The sequence below is a fragment of the Nicotiana sylvestris genome, chromosome 10 (assembly GCF_000393655.2).
Source record: "Nicotiana sylvestris chromosome 10, ASM39365v2, whole genome shotgun sequence".
NCBI lineage: Eukaryota > Viridiplantae > Streptophyta > Magnoliopsida > Solanales > Solanaceae > Nicotiana > Nicotiana sylvestris.
This window is the reverse complement of record NC_091066.1, coordinates 67,800,745-67,819,735: the sequence shown is the minus strand read 5'-3', so window position 1 is coordinate 67,819,735 and position 18,991 is coordinate 67,800,745.

Below are 18,991 nucleotides of genomic sequence, written 5' to 3'. Positions count from 1 at the left end.
TGAAATAATATTATTATTTTTTAAAAATTTCGACCGAATTCGGTCGGAAAACTAAAATTAAAAATAACTAAATAATAATATTTTCCGACTGATTTCGGTCGGAAAATAGAGTTTGGCTGCCAGTCAGCGCATTGGATTTTATCGACCGATTTTGGTCGGAAATTTTCGACCAATATTTTCCGACCGATTTCGATCGGAAATTTGCGACCAATTGCGGCCGGTCTGCATTTGCGACCATTATTTTTCCGTCCAATTAAAAACGATCGAAATTTGGTCGGAAATTATCAATTTCCGACCGATTTCGGTCAGAAATTTCAGTCGGAAATCACCTGATTTTTGGTAGTGTACATTGTAGTTTGCTACTCATAATCGCTAGAATACTTTGTGTCTTGCTAATAAAAATACTTGAAATAACTTAGTTTAAGTAGAAGTAGAATAATAGGTTTTAGGAATTAGTATTTTGAGTTTAATTACTTGTTAGCTTGTAATAGTTTTCATAATTCCAAGGCTCAAAGAAAATTAATGCATTATTATTTTTAAACTTACTAAATAAATATAATTTCTACATGTAAAATTTATTCGGTACGGTTCGGTATTTTTTCGGTTTATTTTTATAAAATAAAAAACCTACCCTAATTATCTGTGCGATTATATATTTTTATAAAAACCTACGATTTCTTAAAAAGAAACCTAAAAATCGGTTTGGTGTGGTACAATTCGATCAGTTTAGTCGGTTTTCGAATATTCATTGACACCCCTAGATGACCTTACAATAGCAGAGATATAAAACCTTGAGGCTAAGTGTCGTCAAGATGCAAAAACCTTGAGAAAAATTCAAATGGGAGTCTCAAGAGCATTTTTTGTAAAAAATAGATAATTATTGCACAAGTCATGGATATTGTTAATAAAATGAGAAATTATGGTGATGAAATTTCTGAACAACAAGTTGTGATTTTTTTTTTAATTAGTATTACAGAAAAAATATGAGTACATTGTTGCTATCGGTGAAGAGACGAAAGATTTTTCTAAACTTTCCATCAAAGAGCTAGTTGGATCGTTTCGTGCACATGAGAAACAAAGAATTTTCCGTGGGAATCAACCTGAAGAGACAGCTTTCGAGTCCAGAACCAATTAGAACTTTTAAAAATTCTCAAAGAATCTAACAAAAGAAGAAGTATAATCGAAAAAAGAAGCATCATTGTGATTAGGGGTACAAGCCAAATCGGAAAACCGCACTAAATCGAAAAATCAAACCAAACCGATTAAAAAATCTAATTAGGTTTGGTTTGATATTGAGTAAAAAAATCCGAACCAAACCGACATATAAATATATAATTTTTACATATACTTTTAAGATTTTATATAAAATTTTCTTTAAAAAATGTCTAAAAATATTTGGGATTATCTTGCAGGATATAATATTTAATAGTATATGAAGTGATCCATATTTATTAACCTTAAATAATGGGTTGTATGATCACTTTCTCATCATGTGTTACTGAAATGCGTCAATCTCTTTATTCTTCCATATTCATATCATATGTTAAGATCTACTAAATTGTTATATCTTTTTCGAATGTGAAGTGATTATTATTATTAGGTATCATATTGAGTTTTATGTTTAATTACTAAATTCGGTTAACCTTGAAAGTGTACATCAATGCAACATTATTGTCAAACGACTATAAAATAACCATTACTATGTGTTACTAATAAAATTTTCTCATAAGTATATTTTAATAGATAATATGTTTGTCAATTTTTTATATTTTTACCAAACATATATTTACTTATAAAAAATTTAACAAAGTAAGATTGAAATAATATTTGAATAACAAAAAATCCGACAAAACCGAACCAATCCAAACCGATATAGTTGGTTTGGTTTGGTTTTGATAAAAACCGAACCAACTCGGTCCATATAAATCCCTAATTGTGATGACTTCACTAAGAAGGATACAGAAAAATGTGAGAAAAATACTAGTCTGTTATAAAATAAAAGCAATGCAGTAAAATATAAATAAGAAGAGATAGAAAGAAGGGAGACGTGTTTTCTTCTTGCACTTTGGTGTATCTTTCCATTGCAATTACATGACCTTTTATAGGCATAAAAAATAAAGATGATGGACATAAAGTAGGAGATTTAATCTTTAAGTTATTCACAACATGGACATCCAATGTAACATCCAATGTACAAACTATTCATAACACTCCTCCTTGGATGTCCATGTAAGATAATGTGCCTCATTAAGAACTTACAAAAAGAAAATATTGGGATGTACAAGTTATTTATAATATGCATTGCTTGCTGCCTCATTAAAAACCGTACCAGGAAAACCCAGTGGGACAAAACCTTGGTTAAGGAAAAGAGTGCAGCGTGTAGTTACTCCCCCTGATGAAAAATCACTTAATGTCTCGAAGACGACGCATTCCAATCTTATATATCAGCTTTTCAAATATTGAGGTTGGTAATGCCTTAGTGAACAGATCAGCCAAATTATCACTTGAACGAACTTGTTGTACATCTATTTCACCATTCTTCTGAAGATCATGAGTGAAAAAGAATTTCGGTGAAATGTGTTTTGTTCTATCTCCTTTGATATATCCTCCTTTCAATTGAGCTATGCATGCAGCATTGTCTTCATACAATATTGTTGGAATATTCTCTTTCGAAGAAAGACCACATGTTTGCTGAATGTGTTGAGTTATAGATCTTAACCAAACGCATTCTCGACTTGCTTCGTGAATGGCTATTATCTCTGCATGATTTGAAGAAGTAGCAACCATAGTTTGTTTTGTCGAACGCCATGATATGGCTGTACCTCCACTTGTAAATAAATAGCCTGTCTGAGATCGACCTTTGTGTGGATCAGACAAATATCCTGCATCTGCATAACCAATCAATGATGGCTTGGATTCATTTGAATAAAATAAACCCATATCAATGGTCCCTTGGAGGTATCTGAATATATTTTTAATACCATTTCAGTGTCTTTGTGTTGGCGAAGAACTAAATCTTGCCAATAAGCTTACTGAGAAAGCTATATCTGGTCGGGAATTATTGGCAAGATACATTAATGCCCCAATTGCACTAAGATATGCTACTTCGGTACCAAGAAGCTCTTCATCATTTTCATGAGGTCAGAATGGATCTTTCTTTATATCAAGTGATCTCACAACCATCGGGGTACTCAATGGATGTACTTTATCCATATATAATCGCTTTAAAATCTTTTCAGTGCATGTTGATTGATACACAAATATTCCATCTTTCATATACTCAATTTGTAGACCAAGACAAAATTTTGTCTTTCCAAGATCTTTCATTTCAAATTCTTTCTTCAAACAGTCTACTGTTTTTGGAAGCTCCTCAGGAGTTCCAATGATATTTAAATCATCAACATACACAGCGATTATAACAAATTCAGATCCAGACCTTTTTATAAAGACACAAGGACAAATTGGATCATTCTTGTACCCTTCTTTCAACAGGTATTCACTCAGGCGATTGTACCACATACGACCTGATTGTTTCAATCCGTATAAAGATTTCTGAAGCTTTATTGAACAAGTTTCTCGAAAACTTTTATATGCTTCTGGCACTTTAAATCCCTCAGGTACTTTCATAAAAATTTCGTTGTCTAATGATCCATACAAATAGGCTGTAACAACATCCATTAGATGCATATCAAGTTTTTCTTGCACTGCCATATTTATGAGATACCTGAAGGTGATAGCATCCACTACAGGAGAATATGTCTCCATATAATCAATTCCAGGCCTTTGGGAAAACCCTTGTGCCACAAGTCGTGCTTTATATCTAACGACTTCATTTTTATCATTTCGTTTTCGCACAAAAACCCATTTATACCCTACTGGCTTTATGCCTTCAGGTGTTCGAACTATGGGTCCGAAGACTTCACGTTTTCCAAGTGAAGTTAACTCTGCCTGGATAGCGTCTTTCCATTTTGGCCAATCATTTCTCTGTCTACATTCATTGACAGATTTTGGTTCAAGATCCTCATCTTGTTGCATTATTTCAACAACAACATTATAAACAAAAATGTTATCGATAACAATATTATTTCGGTTCCATCTTTTCCCGGTTGAGACGTAACTTATTGATATCTCTTTATTCTCATTATTTTCAGGTACCTGAACCTCCCCTAAGGTTTTATCATTTGTTACGTCTTGGGGCTCTTCTTGAGACACTACCTCTGTGTTATGTTCACTTTGATCACTTGCTCCTTTTCTTCTTCGAGGATTTTTATCTTTAGAACCGATTGGTCTACCATGTTTCAAGCATGGCTTAGACTCATTTGCTTTAATTAATTATACTGTCGGGATATCAACGCGAAGTAGAGCATTAGCAGCTGGAATATGTGACTTAGTCACCCTTGGTAGGTCAGTGAATGCATCTGGCAATTGATTTGCAATATTTTGTAAATGAATAATCTTTTGAACCTCTTGTTCACATTGATTTATTCGAGGATCTAAATGAGACAATGATAATGCATTCCAATCTATCTTCTTTTTTCAGCCGCTTATTTTCTCCCCCTAATGTTGGATATACTGATTTATCAAAATGGCAATCAGAAAATCTTGCCGTAAATAAATCTCCAGTCATCGGCTCTAGTTATTTTATAATAGAAAGAGATTCAAATCCAACATATATCCCCAACCTTCTTTGAGGACCCATCTTTGTGCGTTGTGGTGGAGCAATTGGAACATATATCGCACAATCAAAGATCCTACGATGGGAAATATTTGGCTCCTGACCAAAAACCAATTGCAATGGGGAGACTTTATGATAACTTGTGGGCCTTATCCGCATAAGTGCTGCTGCGTGCAAAATAGCATGACCCCATACTGAAATGGAAAGTCTTGTTCTCATAAGCATTGGTCTAGCAATTAATTGGAGGCGTTTTATCAATGATTCTGCTAGATCATTTTGTGTATAAACATGAGCAACCGGATGCTCAATTGTTATCCCAGTTGAAATACAATAATCATTAAAGGCTTGAGATGTAAACTCACCAGCATTATCAAGACGAATTGTCTTAATTGCATAATCTGGAAATTATGCTCTTAGCTTTATTATTTGAGCTAACAATCTCGCAAATGCCATATTGCGAGTTGATAGTAAGCACACATGTGACCATCTTGTAGATGCATCTACCAAAACCATATAATATTTGAATGGTCCACATGGAGGGTGAATGAGACCACATATATCACCATGTATACGTTCCAGAAATGCAAGGGATTCCATCCTAACTTTAATAGTTGATGGTCTAAATTAATTTTCCTTGAGAACATGCAACACAAGAGAATTCCTTAAATTGAAGAATCTTCTGATTCTTCATTGCATGTCCGTGTGAATTCTCAATTATTTTACGCATCATATTAGAACCAGGATGGCCCAACCGGTCATGCCAAATAATAAAATTATCTTGAATAGTAAACTTCTCGTTTACTACGGCATGTGTTTCAATCCTACTAATACTTGTGTAGTATAAGCCGGAGGAAGGAGCAAGTAACATTTTAAGCACATATTTTTTACCGGACATTATTGTAGTAATATAAAGATATTCAATCTTTTAATCATTTGTAGTCTCAATATGATAGCCATTTTGGCAAATATCTTTAAAACTTAATAAGTTTCTTTGAGATTTGCTACAATATAGTGCATCATCAATAGCCAAATTTGTTTCTCCTGGTAGTAATAAATTGGCTCTTCCAGAACCTTCAATTAATCTTGTACTATCGGATATTGTATTAACATACGTTTCTTTCATTACCAATTAAGAGAAATATCTCTTATCCTTTAAAATAGTGTGTGTTGTAGCACTATCCAGAAGACATATATCATCTTTATTAATCTTGAGTCCAATTGAAGATTGGGGAATTTTCATATTCTTCATAAAAAAAAGACAAATAATACATCATAAGAAATATGAAAGACAAGCAAAAAAAACATTAAGAAATACATTAGGAATGTAGAAACTAGCAACATGTGATGCATTAGGAAAATACACTCAAGAAAAATAAACTAGTTGCAAACATAAAATAACAACTTTTATAGTTTCATTCCGCAGTAAGATGATTGGTTCTTCAGTCAATATCCTCAAAGAAGTCTCCAGCTTCTAAATGAGTAATATTTGTTAGGCCTTCAAAATCATCATCTTTATATGCAAGATGTGCCTTAGAATCATATTTGTTTGAGGGACCTGCTTCATCATCATTATTTTGAAAGGTCAAGTGTGCCTCCACATTATTTTCTTTTTTCCCGAGGGAGGCTTGATAAAGTTTGACAAAATGTTCTGGCGTACGACAAATGCGTGCCCAATGACCTCTCATACCACATCGGTGACACATACTAGTTTTACCTTTTGAATGATTAATTTGAGAACCCTTATTGTTCTCTAATTTATTTCCACCATAATGACGATAACTGTTTCGCCCCCTGCCACGCCCACGTTTACGACCATGTCCACGACCACGGTAATTATTTTGTTTTCTTTCAAACTTATCATATGCTGCTACATCATTCACTTCCGGAAATGGAGCTGACCCAGTGGGACGGGCTTCATGATTTTTCATTAATAGAGTATTATTCTGCTCAGCCACAAGTAGGCATGTGATTAACTCAGAATATTTCTTAAAACCTTTTTCACGGTATTGTTGTTGTAGCACCACATTTGAAGCGTGAAAAGTAGAAAATATTTTTTCCAATAAGTCCTCATCTGTGATAGTGTCTCCACATAATTTTAATAGAGAACTTACTTTAAAGATAGCAGAATTATACTCACTTACGGTTTTAAAGTCTTGCAACCTTAAATGTATCCACTCATACCGAGCTTTCGGTAATACCGTAAGTTTTAGGTGGTCATATCGATCCTTCAAATTAATCCATAATTCAAGTGGATCTTTTACGGTTAAATATTCAGTTTTTAACCCTTCATGTAGATGATGACGAAGGAAAATCATGGCCTTCGCTTTATCCTGATTTGATGCTTTATTTCCTTTTATAATAGTATTTCCAAGACCTTTAGCATCAAGGTGAATTTCAGCATCAAAGACCCATGATAAATAGTTCCTCCCGGTGATGTCAAGTGCCACAAATTCAAGTTTTGATAAATTTGACATAGTGAAAACTATCATAAAAGATGAATAAGTTAGAGAAATAATTATAATAATAAACAATTAATGAAAACAAAACGATTAAGGTAAAAGAAATGAAAATAGAGCTATATCATGTTAACAATCTACTATTTCATTTTATTCTTGCCATAAAGTAGAAATTACATACTTGTTTCATTTCACTTTATATTATTGATATATATGTGTTAATAGAATTGAACGTGACTAACATTATTTATATGTTCCAATAAATATAAAGTAATTAAAAAATTATTGCTTGTCAATTTATTTCTCACAGTTCTTCAAAATGCCTTAAAGATATGTTTTGATCTAGGGAGTCCATGAATATTATAAGTATGACATTAGTGCATAGCTAGTTTGATGACTTTGAGGTCCTCTAAGAGTTGAGCACGGAAGGAAATAGTTATTTTATCACTGCAATGTACTTAAACTATTTAAGATGCCCAAGCGCACAAGTAATCTGCAAACAGTGAGCATATGATATGTACTGCCATAAATAAAAGGATTATAATGATACATACCTTAATAAAATATGGCTCAACTTAGCGGGAGTTAAGAATAAAATTAGAGCTTCCTGCTGATAACGTGTTATAAAATAAAAGCAATGCAGTAAAATGTAAATAAGAAGAGATAGAAAGAACGGAGAAGTGTTTTCTTCTTTCACTTTGGTGTATCTTTCCATTGCAATTGCATAGCCTTTTATAGGCATAAAAAGTAAAGATGATGGACATAAAGTAAGAGATTTAATCTTTAAGTTATTCATAACATGGGCATCCAATGTAGCATTTTGTCTTCATTGTAAAATTTGCAAAAAGACTAACCATAATGCAGAAAAATGTTGGCACAAAGGGAAGCCCCAATGTAACTTTTGTAAAAAGTTTGGCCACATTGAGAAGGTTTGCAGGTACAAACAACAAGAGTAAGCCAACTTTTGTGAATAAAAAACGGAAGAAAAAAAAAAGAGAACCTTTTCTACGCTTCTGAATCTGATATTTTAAAAAAAGTAATGAATGGTATGTTGATAGCGCTTGTACCAATCATATGTGTGGAGATAAAAAAAGCTTTGATCTCAATTAATCTCAACTTCACTTCTAAAGTGAATAGGAAATGAAGCATTATTTGACGCTAATAGCCCGTTTGGCAAAGCTACAAAAATCAGTTTATTTTGGGAAGTATTTTTTTTAAAAGTGCTTTTCTCAAAAGTACTTTTGGTGAGAAGTAGTTTGTGTTTGGCTAATTAGTTTAAAAAAAACACTTCTGAGCAGCAATTAGTATTTGGCCAAGCTTTAAAAAACTGCTTCTAAGTGTATTTTTCTCAAAAGTGCTTCTCAAAAAAGTGCTTTTGGAGAGAAACTACTTTTTTCTGCTTCTCCAAAACTCAAAAACATTTTTTTTCCTTCCAAAAGCTTGGCCAAACACCTCAATTTTTGTCCAAAAGTGCTTTTAAAAAAAACAAACACTTTTGGCCAAAAAGAAGCCTGGCCAAACAGGCTATAAAGGTAAATGTATCATTTCAATCAACAAAAAATAAGCAGTAAGCAAATTTATATTGTTCTTTATGTTCCTGGAATGGAAAAATATTTTCTTAGTGTTGGCCAACTCATGGGAAATTGTTGTTCTCTTTTGGTTAGGAATGGTCTTTGTAAAATTTATGACAAAAATGAGCCAAATCAAGTCACTGGTGAAGTAAAGATGATAAACATGAACTTTCCTTACAACTTCATTATAATGCATTTAAAATTGAATTTGTTAATGATTCATGAATTTGGCACAAAAGGTTTTGTCACTTGAATTTTCATGGCTTGAAGCTCCTCAAACAAAAAGGCATGGTACAAGGTCTTCCTGAAATACATACTGAGGTAGATCCATGTGAAAGTTATATTATGGGAAAGCAATATAGAAAGTCTTTTCCAAAAAGGAAACTTTTGGAGAGCAAGTGCACCATTGGAACTAATCCATACAAACATCTGCGGGCCAATGAAGACTCCATCTTTGGGAAGCTAAATGCAAGGCGGCTCAAACACATATATGGCCTAAAGTCAAAGTTTAATGTGAGGTCTAATTTTTATTTAAAAAAAAGTTATGATATATATTTTTATTTGAAGTCTTTTTTTCTATTTTTTCGAGATGCAAAATTGTTAATATTTTTTTCATAATCGATTTTCTCTAATAATTCCTTTTCAATTGATAATATAGCCAACCCATATAATTTATCTTGAGACATTGTTAATCTCAGGTAAGATTTTATCAATTATAATCTTGAAAAACTTCTTTTCTTTGAGGCAATTATTATAAACAAACTCTACTTTTGTATAAAAAGTACTAAATATTTTTTTAAATACCTATAAACCTATTATTTTTTAAAAAATGGCCCCCCAAAATTTAGGGGCCTAAGGCATAAGCTGTTAGGGGCCTGACTTTTTGACATCGGGCGTGGCGCAGCTGTGTCAAGGATTGGGCGTGATGGCCTTTCCATTAGCCTATGTGCGGGCAAAAGGATCGTGCGGGCAACGGACAAGACATTGTCATGAGGGCTGTTGTGGGTAAGTATTGGCCAAGGTCTTGGGGCAGGCAAGACATGCTTGGAAAAGTCTTGACAAGGCAGTGTGGGCAATGTTGGGGCAGCATGGCATGGCATGCGTGCCAAAGTCAGTGGCACGGGCACTTCGGGTTGTGGAAGCTCCAAGGGCGGGCTAAGATAAGGCATGGTAGTGCGGGATGATGACAAAGGCTTTCAATAGCTAAGGCAAGGCTATGTGAAGGAAAATACAAGCAATGGCACGGGTAAAACAAGGGTTGACATGGGCAAGGCAAAAACTCGGCCAAGGATGTGCGAGTGGTAGTGGCGTCGGGCATGTACGGCAAAATCATGGGTGGCAGGTTGCGATCAATACATTAGTGTGGAACAATGTCAAGATGAGCCAAGGCTGGGTGCAATGTCAGCCTTGGGCATGCAGCAGCTGACCAAGTCAAATGGCACATGCAATGCACATGCCAAAGCAGTTGGCAGCTACCTTTTCATAACCATTTGTACCCATGAATGATTTATGGTTATATCCACTATTATTTCGTGTTGAATATCGCGCCCCCTTTTTCCCCTTCCGCGAAAATAGGGTTAATGACATTTTGGGTTTGGTCAACTCATTCCTTTTGGGAACGGAGTTTGTATTTTTGAAGAGTCTCCACTTAACGATTTTAAGGTGCGTCCCATAAATTTCATTTCTAACTATGTTTGATAACCAGAGACAGGGTAAGGGCTTGAAATTATCCCAAGGGGAAGGTGTTAGGCACCCCTCAGGATCCACTAGTGTGGTTCCCGGCCAGATAGTTTTTGTGAATCTGTGCAATTAACAAATAAACAAATAGGGCTCAAATAATAGGGGATTTAAGTTTAAATACACAAGTGTTTGAAAACGATTAATGAAAACAAGGTTTTGATAAGAGTTATAATCTAAGCATGCTTATGAATGTAAAGGGGTGTCCTAGGTTTGTTTGTAATATGGATTACATTAATGCAATACTCGGTATGGCACTCCTCAAAAGAGGGGATACACGTGGTATTAGCGCACCGGTCATCATATCCATATCTACCCTTCTCACCCCGTGAATGTAATTAAAGTGAGGGTTGGTCTCGACCTCTATTGCATGTTGTTACCCATCCCTTCCTATCAGTCCCGAAGGAATTTAGGACTTCTATCCTATTAGGGGGAGAGGTTCTAGGTAGAACTTCAGGTTTAAAGGCAAAATACTAAGGCGACATACAAAACAGGTAGGACTACATTTAAAAGAGAAAACACAGAAACAAGCAGAAAGCTCAGTTATACCTCCACAAATAATGCACATAGACAACATGACCTATACACAGTTAAGGTCTGAATTTAAAATCCTAAAACAGGGTGTTTAAATGATAACATCAGTACCAGATTTATTACATGACTCAGAAAAGAAGTCCGAATCAGGTTTACCTACTGATTTTGACAGTTGATAATTAAACAAAGGCAGTTCCAATTTTATTTAAGTTACTACCTAAGGCTTGCCTAGGCGTAAAATAATATGCAGCAGTTGTTCTAAGTCATTAAGACAATTTGGAGATTATTTACCCTAGGAGCATGCTGTTCTAGTTGAGACGAATGCAGAGGTTATTACTAGTTATATTAAATAGGATAATCGAGTGTGAAGCTGTTTTTACCTCTTTTATAATCAGTAATTTACACTAAGTGTGAATGCAAATAAGATCCTAAAACATGGTGTCTAAAGTGCATGTATAAAACTCATGATGCAGAATTCCTAAGAGCAGGATTTCTAAATGCATATGGCAGGGCTGCAGAATTTCCCTAAGAGCAGGATTTCTAAATGCATAGACATAGAGCATGGATCAATGAATGAGGTGCTGAAGCAAGAAACATATGTCCTAAGAACATGATTTCTAACGCATCGTATGGATACTGGTTTCTATTGCACAATTAGGAATATAAACGTAATAGCATATTTTCTACCCTTAACAAATTATGGCATGCATATTTACCCTATGCCTTTTCACTAGCCACCCCAATACTTGTTTACAAATTATTACATAAGAAATGAATTACATAAGAAATGTAAAATAAGAAGTTACAACTATAGGAAGCCTGATTCTGACTTCCTCTCTGAGTTATGTAATAAACCACCTCAAATGCCAATATTGTTCCATAGACTTTCTCAAATCTGGGTGTGTCAGAGTTCCCTAAGGATCTCAAGGGATCCCGGGCAGTGCTTACACCTAGATTGCATAACCAAGAATAAGTGCAGTGTGGAAGGGCCAGCTCTTATGTGTCCAGGTTCAGAGGGAGCTCAAGGGTCCCAAAGCAAGGCTCACACAAAAGGGGCAGAACCTAGTAGCCTAATAGTATATGTGAGAGTGCTTGACATAGTATGAAAAGAGTTTGTTTAAAAACTGGGCTGACAAGTCCATTTTGAAAGCAATCAGTAACAGAGATGATTGGAGGCAGTTGTAGTAGCAAACAAAACTCAAACACCTTAAGAGGGGAATCGGTAGTCACATAAGGGAGTCAGGGGATTTAGGATACACAGACATTTGACTGTAAACACATAAACCCATCAAGGGTTTTAGGACTGGTTTGGACATGCACAACAATAGCTGATACTGGCACAATCACAAACTAGTCAGAAAGAACATAAACACATTGAAGGGATAGGGACTTGGGATTCATCAGATGGTAAGTACACAATAAGTAATTGACAAAGCATGCTTTGAAACACACATAGGGGAGTGCATTAATCTAAAGGGGAAGGGGAGACATTATAGCATGCTGGTAATGTAACTTAACTACAGGTTTCACAACAGAAAGTAGACCAAGAATGAGAGAAACTGAAGCAATAAGAGAAGCATGTTGTTGTTGAAGGTTTAAAATTAAACTAGGACATACCAGTCAAAGGAGAAAAGTGCATAAAAGTAAAGAAAGTAGAATTCCACAGTCTAGCCTTAGTTTTCAGCTGACTAGACAAGCAGTAGCACAAGTAGCAGAGAAAGAAGAGAGAGTTTGAGTGTGTATGTGTGTGTTGTGAACTATCTGTTCGTGTCTTTAGAGAAGAGAGGGTAGGGTATTTATAGCTTTGAAAAAGAGTAGAAAATAAAGTAACAAGTAAAGGTTTTGCACAATTATAATCACCATTAGAATCCAATCAATACAAGTAATTTCCTTTAATCAAGGAATTACTACTCAAACGGATACTAACAGGGGTAATTAAGGAACGCAAATCAATTTGAGAAAGATTGATTTTGACCATATAAGGGATAGTAAAAGTATAGAGTATACAATTGAGTCTAGGTACAAAATATACTTAATTTGGGGAAAGAATTCAGCAGGGGTGAAACATTACAGCAAAATAAAGAAGGGAATCAATCAACTTAAACAAATGAGTAAAATTAGGGGTTTATAAGAAAAACCTTGCAATCAAACCGTAACTTAAGGAAATCAAGATCAATCAAGAAAGAGTCATGATTTTACACTTTGACATATAAATAGAAAAGAATGAACATGCATATCAGACATGCAGGGTCAAACATATTGACAAAGAGAAGCAAACTAGATGAACACAAACATACAAAAGTGACATGAGTAGGCTAAGGACTACTCGAAGCATGGTAATCAACAAATTCAAGTAGTCACATAGAACCAAAAATGAAGAAACCAGTCTAACACATAGCAACAAGCAAAGAAGATCAGACCGACACACAAAAACAAGTAAAGGAAGTCTTTAAAACTCACAGTAACGAATGAGGAAAATCTTTAAGAAATTAGGGTTTTGACAGAGTTGAGTTAAAAGCGGTGAGAACTCAGAATCAGTTAAGATAGACAAAGAAAGGATCTAAACACAAAGAACTCAATCGAAACAAGTATACATACAAAATAAACAAAGACAGTTCCAAATCCTCGGATAAAACCAAAATACTTAGGGTTTTTAACACGACGAATCAGGTAGAAGGAAAACATATACAAACTGTTTGAACATAGTAAAATCTTAAGACAACATTGAAAATCGAAGAAGAAGTCTTTTAAAAGAGGTTAAGAAAACCCTAATCTTTAAGACAAAGAGTCACTTTGAAAGAAATCGGAAAAACCTTTGAGAAAACACCAAGAGATTCATAACATACACAGATCTAAGACAGATCTGAAAGAAAATTGGAAAGTTTTTTAAATCTAGGGTTTCAGAGAAACTAGGAAAGTGAGAAAACTTCGAAAATTTACCGATCTCGCCGGAAAAGTCACAGATCCTCCTCGAACGGCCATGGATGACCGAAAAATGGCATGAGAAACCATGGGAGGTGAGTGAACCACCTTTGGTTCACTTGATGGCCTCAAAATGATGGCACATGCTCAAGAGGGAGTCATAAGGCTGGTAGGAGGTGAGACCACCATGGATTCAGGCAAGGAAATGGCTGGAGAAAGTGGGTGAAGTTCATCGGAGAGGAGGGGAGGGGGAAGGTTCTAGAGAGAATCAGAGAGAGAGAAAGAGAGAGAGAGAGAGAGAGATGAGAGTTGGTTGAGTGAACAAATGAGAGGGTTTGGGGGGGGGTTCGTTTGGTTTAGTTTAGGAAGGGGAGTTGGGGACTGTCGATCTGAATGATCAACGATTCAGATTGAATGGGGTAGGTGGGGATCCGATTTGGGCTTGGGTTAAAACTGGGTTAGGGTCGGTTTTTAATTAGAATTGCGCTGGGGAATTGGGATTCGATTTGGGCTAGATTTGAAAGCCAATTTTGGCTACAAGTTGAATAGCCACCTTTTCCCTTTTAATTTATAAAAAATAGTAAATAGTTTCTGAAAATTAATTTAAAAGGCTCAAATGATTTATAATACATAATTAACAATTTAAAAATACAGGATCTAATTTTATAAATATAAAACCTAATTAAACCTTAAAAGGGCTAATATTGCAATAATATGCAATTTAGCTTTAAAAATACTAAATGAAAATGTAAAAAATATGTAAAAATTATATTAGCTATATTTTGGCATAAATATAAAAGTCCAATAGCTGAATTATCAAAAATAATAATTTTGAAAATAATTATTGGGATTTTATGGATAAAAAGGGGGAAATAAATCAATTAAAAAACCTTTAAAATTATGGAAAAATAATAAAACCCTTGGACATGCTTATATATGCATACATATGCTATTTTGAAGGTATTTTATATATTGAAAATATATAGGGAAAAATTGGGTAGCAACAGTTGCCCCTCTTTACCCGGGAAGAATGAAAAAGTTTTCGGATAAAGAAATTATGGCCAATTTTGACCGAATGAAATGGTTTGAAGAAGTTAGGCCGCACCCTGGCTTTTGAGATGACTACATACCCCTAGTTTTACAGGAATCAGGCCGTATGTATTTTAGGATCCATCGACGGAGTATACCGATGAAGACCTTCCAAAAACGGACGTAGTATCTAGGGCTGGGTGAGTGAACGATTTACAGGAATGGTTAGGTTTGATATGGCTGTGGGAACTAAAGTGGGATCGCTCCTGCTAGGGGTAGCCGTTGCTTGCCGGTTTACCTGCAATTAGAAACAATACAAGCGTATATTGTGCATAAATTTAAATATTATGCAAATTCCCGTTGGACCATGAATGTTGTCTTTGGATGGTTAGGATGATGTCCTTAGACTATGATGTCCTGGGCTATGAAGCGTATGATAAGGGATTCACAGGCCATGAAATGATGTTCTCGGGCTATGAGGATGGTGCCTCCGAACCATGACGCCTTTGACTAATGATATGTAAAAGATTGAAAGAGATCCCCAGGCCATGGTATGGTGTTCTCGGGCTATGAAGATGGTGCCTCTGAACGATGATGCCTTTGGATGAGTTGGCTATATTTCAGCCCATGAAAGATGCAGTAGCATGATGTGGACAAGATAGAGCTTAGTCTTGCGAATTGAAGGGCAGAGCTTAGCCCGTAAGAAAAGCGAAATAAACAGTGTTTGAGATGGCGCTTAGTTTCGAAGAAAATTGGAGGAAGAGCTTAGCCTCGGAAGGCAGAATGATAGCCTTATGCAAAGATGCGAATGCAGACTGAGGTAGAGCTTAACCTCGGAAGATGGAATGGTAGCATTATGCAAGAATACAGATGGAGACAACGTTTAATCTCGGAAGGCATAATGGTAGCCTTATGAAATGTAGATGCGAATGGAGACAACGTTTAGTCTCAGAAGGCAGAATGGTAGCCTTATGCAAATTAGAAGGCAGAATAGTAGCCTTATGCAAATTGGAAGGCAGAATAGTAGCCTTATGCAATGCAGATGCAGATGGAGAAAACGTTTAGTCTCGAAAGATAGAATGGTAGCCTTATGCAGATTGGAAGGCAGAATAGTAGCCTTATGCAAATTGGAAGGAAAAATAGTAGCCTTATGCAATGTAAATGCAGATGGAGACATCGTTTAGTCTCGGAAGGCAGAATGGTAGCCTTATGCAAATTGGAAGGCAGAATAGTAGCCTTATGCAAATTGGAAGGCAAAATAGTAGCCTTATGCAATGCAGATGGAGACAGTGTTTAGTCTCGGAAGGCAGAATAGTAGCCTTATGCAATACAGATGCAGATGGAGACAACGTTTAGTCTCAGAAGGCAGAATAGTAGCCTTATATAATGCAGATGCAGATGGAGACATCATTTAGTCTCGGAAGGCAGAATAGTAGCCTTGTGCAATGTAGACGAAGACAATGTTTAGTCTCGGAAGGCAGAATGGTAGTCTTATGCAATGCAGATGCAGATGGAGACACCATTTAGTCTTAGAACGCAGAATAGTAGCCTTATGCAATGCATATGCAGATGGAGACAACGTTTAGTCTCGAAAGGCAGAATGATAGCCTTATAAAATGTAGATGCAGATGGAGACAACGTTTAGTCTCGGAAGGCAGAATAGTAGCCTTATGCAATGCAGATGTAGATGGAGACAACGTTTAGTCTCGGAAGGCAGAATAGTAGCCTTATGCAAGAAATAAAATAACAAATGACAGTAGAGTTTTCTTAGCTGATAGCAGATTGCGGCGCCGTGATTTTTGGGAGCATTGTGACATACATGACATCATTGCCGTGTGCTTATAGCAAATGTTGGCAAGTGCAATGGTTCTGAGAGTCGTATTCTTGGACAATGTTTGTTTCATGGGCGTATAGTATGTTTAATTATTTCACAATCCTAGTGCCTGCACCTAAAGAAAAATTGTGAATTTTGTAAGGGGGGGAGTTTAGTTCGTATCCCCGCTGGCCTTGCCTAGCTCGTTCGACTTCAATCTGGTGATACTGTCTGTATCATTGGGGTAGCGTTGCTAAACAAAGCAGTTTCAATAATAAACATGCATGATTTTGTAAACATTTGACATAAACGTATAACTAAAAATAGCTTTTAGATTAACCGACGACTGTGACGTGGTTTAGGACATTGTAACCTCTCCTGCTACGGAATTTTGAGGAAATTCTGCCCCAGTTTGATGGGTTGGCGTTTCTGACTACTGCTCGTGCGGTGATTGGCTAAAATTACTTCGTAATTTTGAGGGTCCTCCTCAAAATTCTGCCCCAATTTCCAATTGCGGGGGGAATGAAAATTTTATTGAATTGTGACCGAACCCATAAGGCTGCCTACATATCCCCTCTTAAATGGGAATCAGGTCAGGCGTAGTTCAATTTATATCATATAAGAAAAGCATAAGAATTACACATAGTAGCGCTTGACTGCGTTTGAATTGATCGACTTTGGTCAGACTTTTCCATCCATTTATGCAAGTATGAGGGCTCCTCCTGTCAAAACCCGGTGAACCATGTATGGACCCTGCCAGTTGGGAGAGAACTTCCCTTTGGCTTCATTTTGATGCGAGAAAATTTTCTTCAACATCAGCTGCCCTGGTGTGAACTGTCTTAGCTTGACTCTTTTGTTGAAGGCTCTGGACATTCTGTTCTGATAGAGTTGACCATGGCAAAATGCATTCATTCTCTTTCTGTTTATAAGGGCTAGTTTCTCATAACGACTTTTCACCCACTCCGCGTCGTCGAGCTCAACTTCTTGTATGATCCTTAGGGAAGGAATTTCTACCTCAGCGGGAATGATAGCCTCTGTACCGTAAACCGACATATAGGGGGTTGCCTCAGTTGATGTGCGGACTGTGGTACGATACCCCAATAGAGCAAATGATAACTTCTCGTGCCACTATCTGTGATTCTCTATCATTTTCCTCATCCATCCAGCTCTGATGATAACCAATGAAGCAATCTACGAATGACTGTAGCTCATGCTTGGTGCAATTGTCAATCAGGATGTGTATATTTGGCAAAGGGAAGTTGTCTTTCGGACTGGCCCGGTTGAGATCCTGGTAGTCGACATAGACTCTGACCTTCCCATCCTTCTTTGGCACTAGCATAATGTTGGCCAACTATGTCGGGTATTCTACTACCCTGAGAACCTTATCTTTGACCTACTTGGTGATTTTTTCCTTGATTTTCAGACTTATATCAGGCTTGAACTTTCTAAGATTTTGCTTTACCAGTGGACACATTGGATCGGTTGGCAGTTTGTGAGCCATAATAGACGTACTTAGACCAGTCATGTCATCATACGACTAGGTGAATGTCCTCATACTCCTTTAGAAATTTTGTGTATTCTTTCTTCTCTGATGGCAATAGGTGAATGCTGATTTGTGTTTCCTTGACGTTTTCTGCATCTCCCAGGTTGACAATTTCGGTCTCGTCCAGGTTGGACTTAGGTCTATTCTCAAAGTTCTCAACTTGTTTGACAATCTCGTCAGGTATGTCATATTCCTTTGAATCAATGTTCATTTGTTGCATTGTCTCATTGCATGTCACAGTCATTGGTTCATCAAGATAAGTAATAGTAATGCTGTATTGGTAAAACAAGGAGAGAAAACGATAGCAATAAATATTAATTCATAAGAAAAATCAGAAATGCTTTTGATGAATTGAATAACTATTTTGAACATTGAAGATCTTATTGCGGGAATTGAAAAATGCAAAAAGAAAATCATTTAGTAAGTAAAACAGTGTATAATGCTTGTTTTAGCCTTGCTACCCCGAGGCTCGTCGAGCTTTGGTTGTCCTGATAGTCCAATTCTTGAGATGTGCCCCTTTGCTCACAGCCTATATGGAAGGGCCTTCCTCCCCCCTCGAGAATAACGCAACAGTCCATATTACTGTCCTCTTTAAATAAGTTCTTCACTACTGCAAGTTGTCACACCTCCTTTTTCACCCGCGCCCGCAGGGGCACAGGAGGGAGTTTTTCCAATTAAAGGACAATCGAAATGGGATTTATTATTTAATTC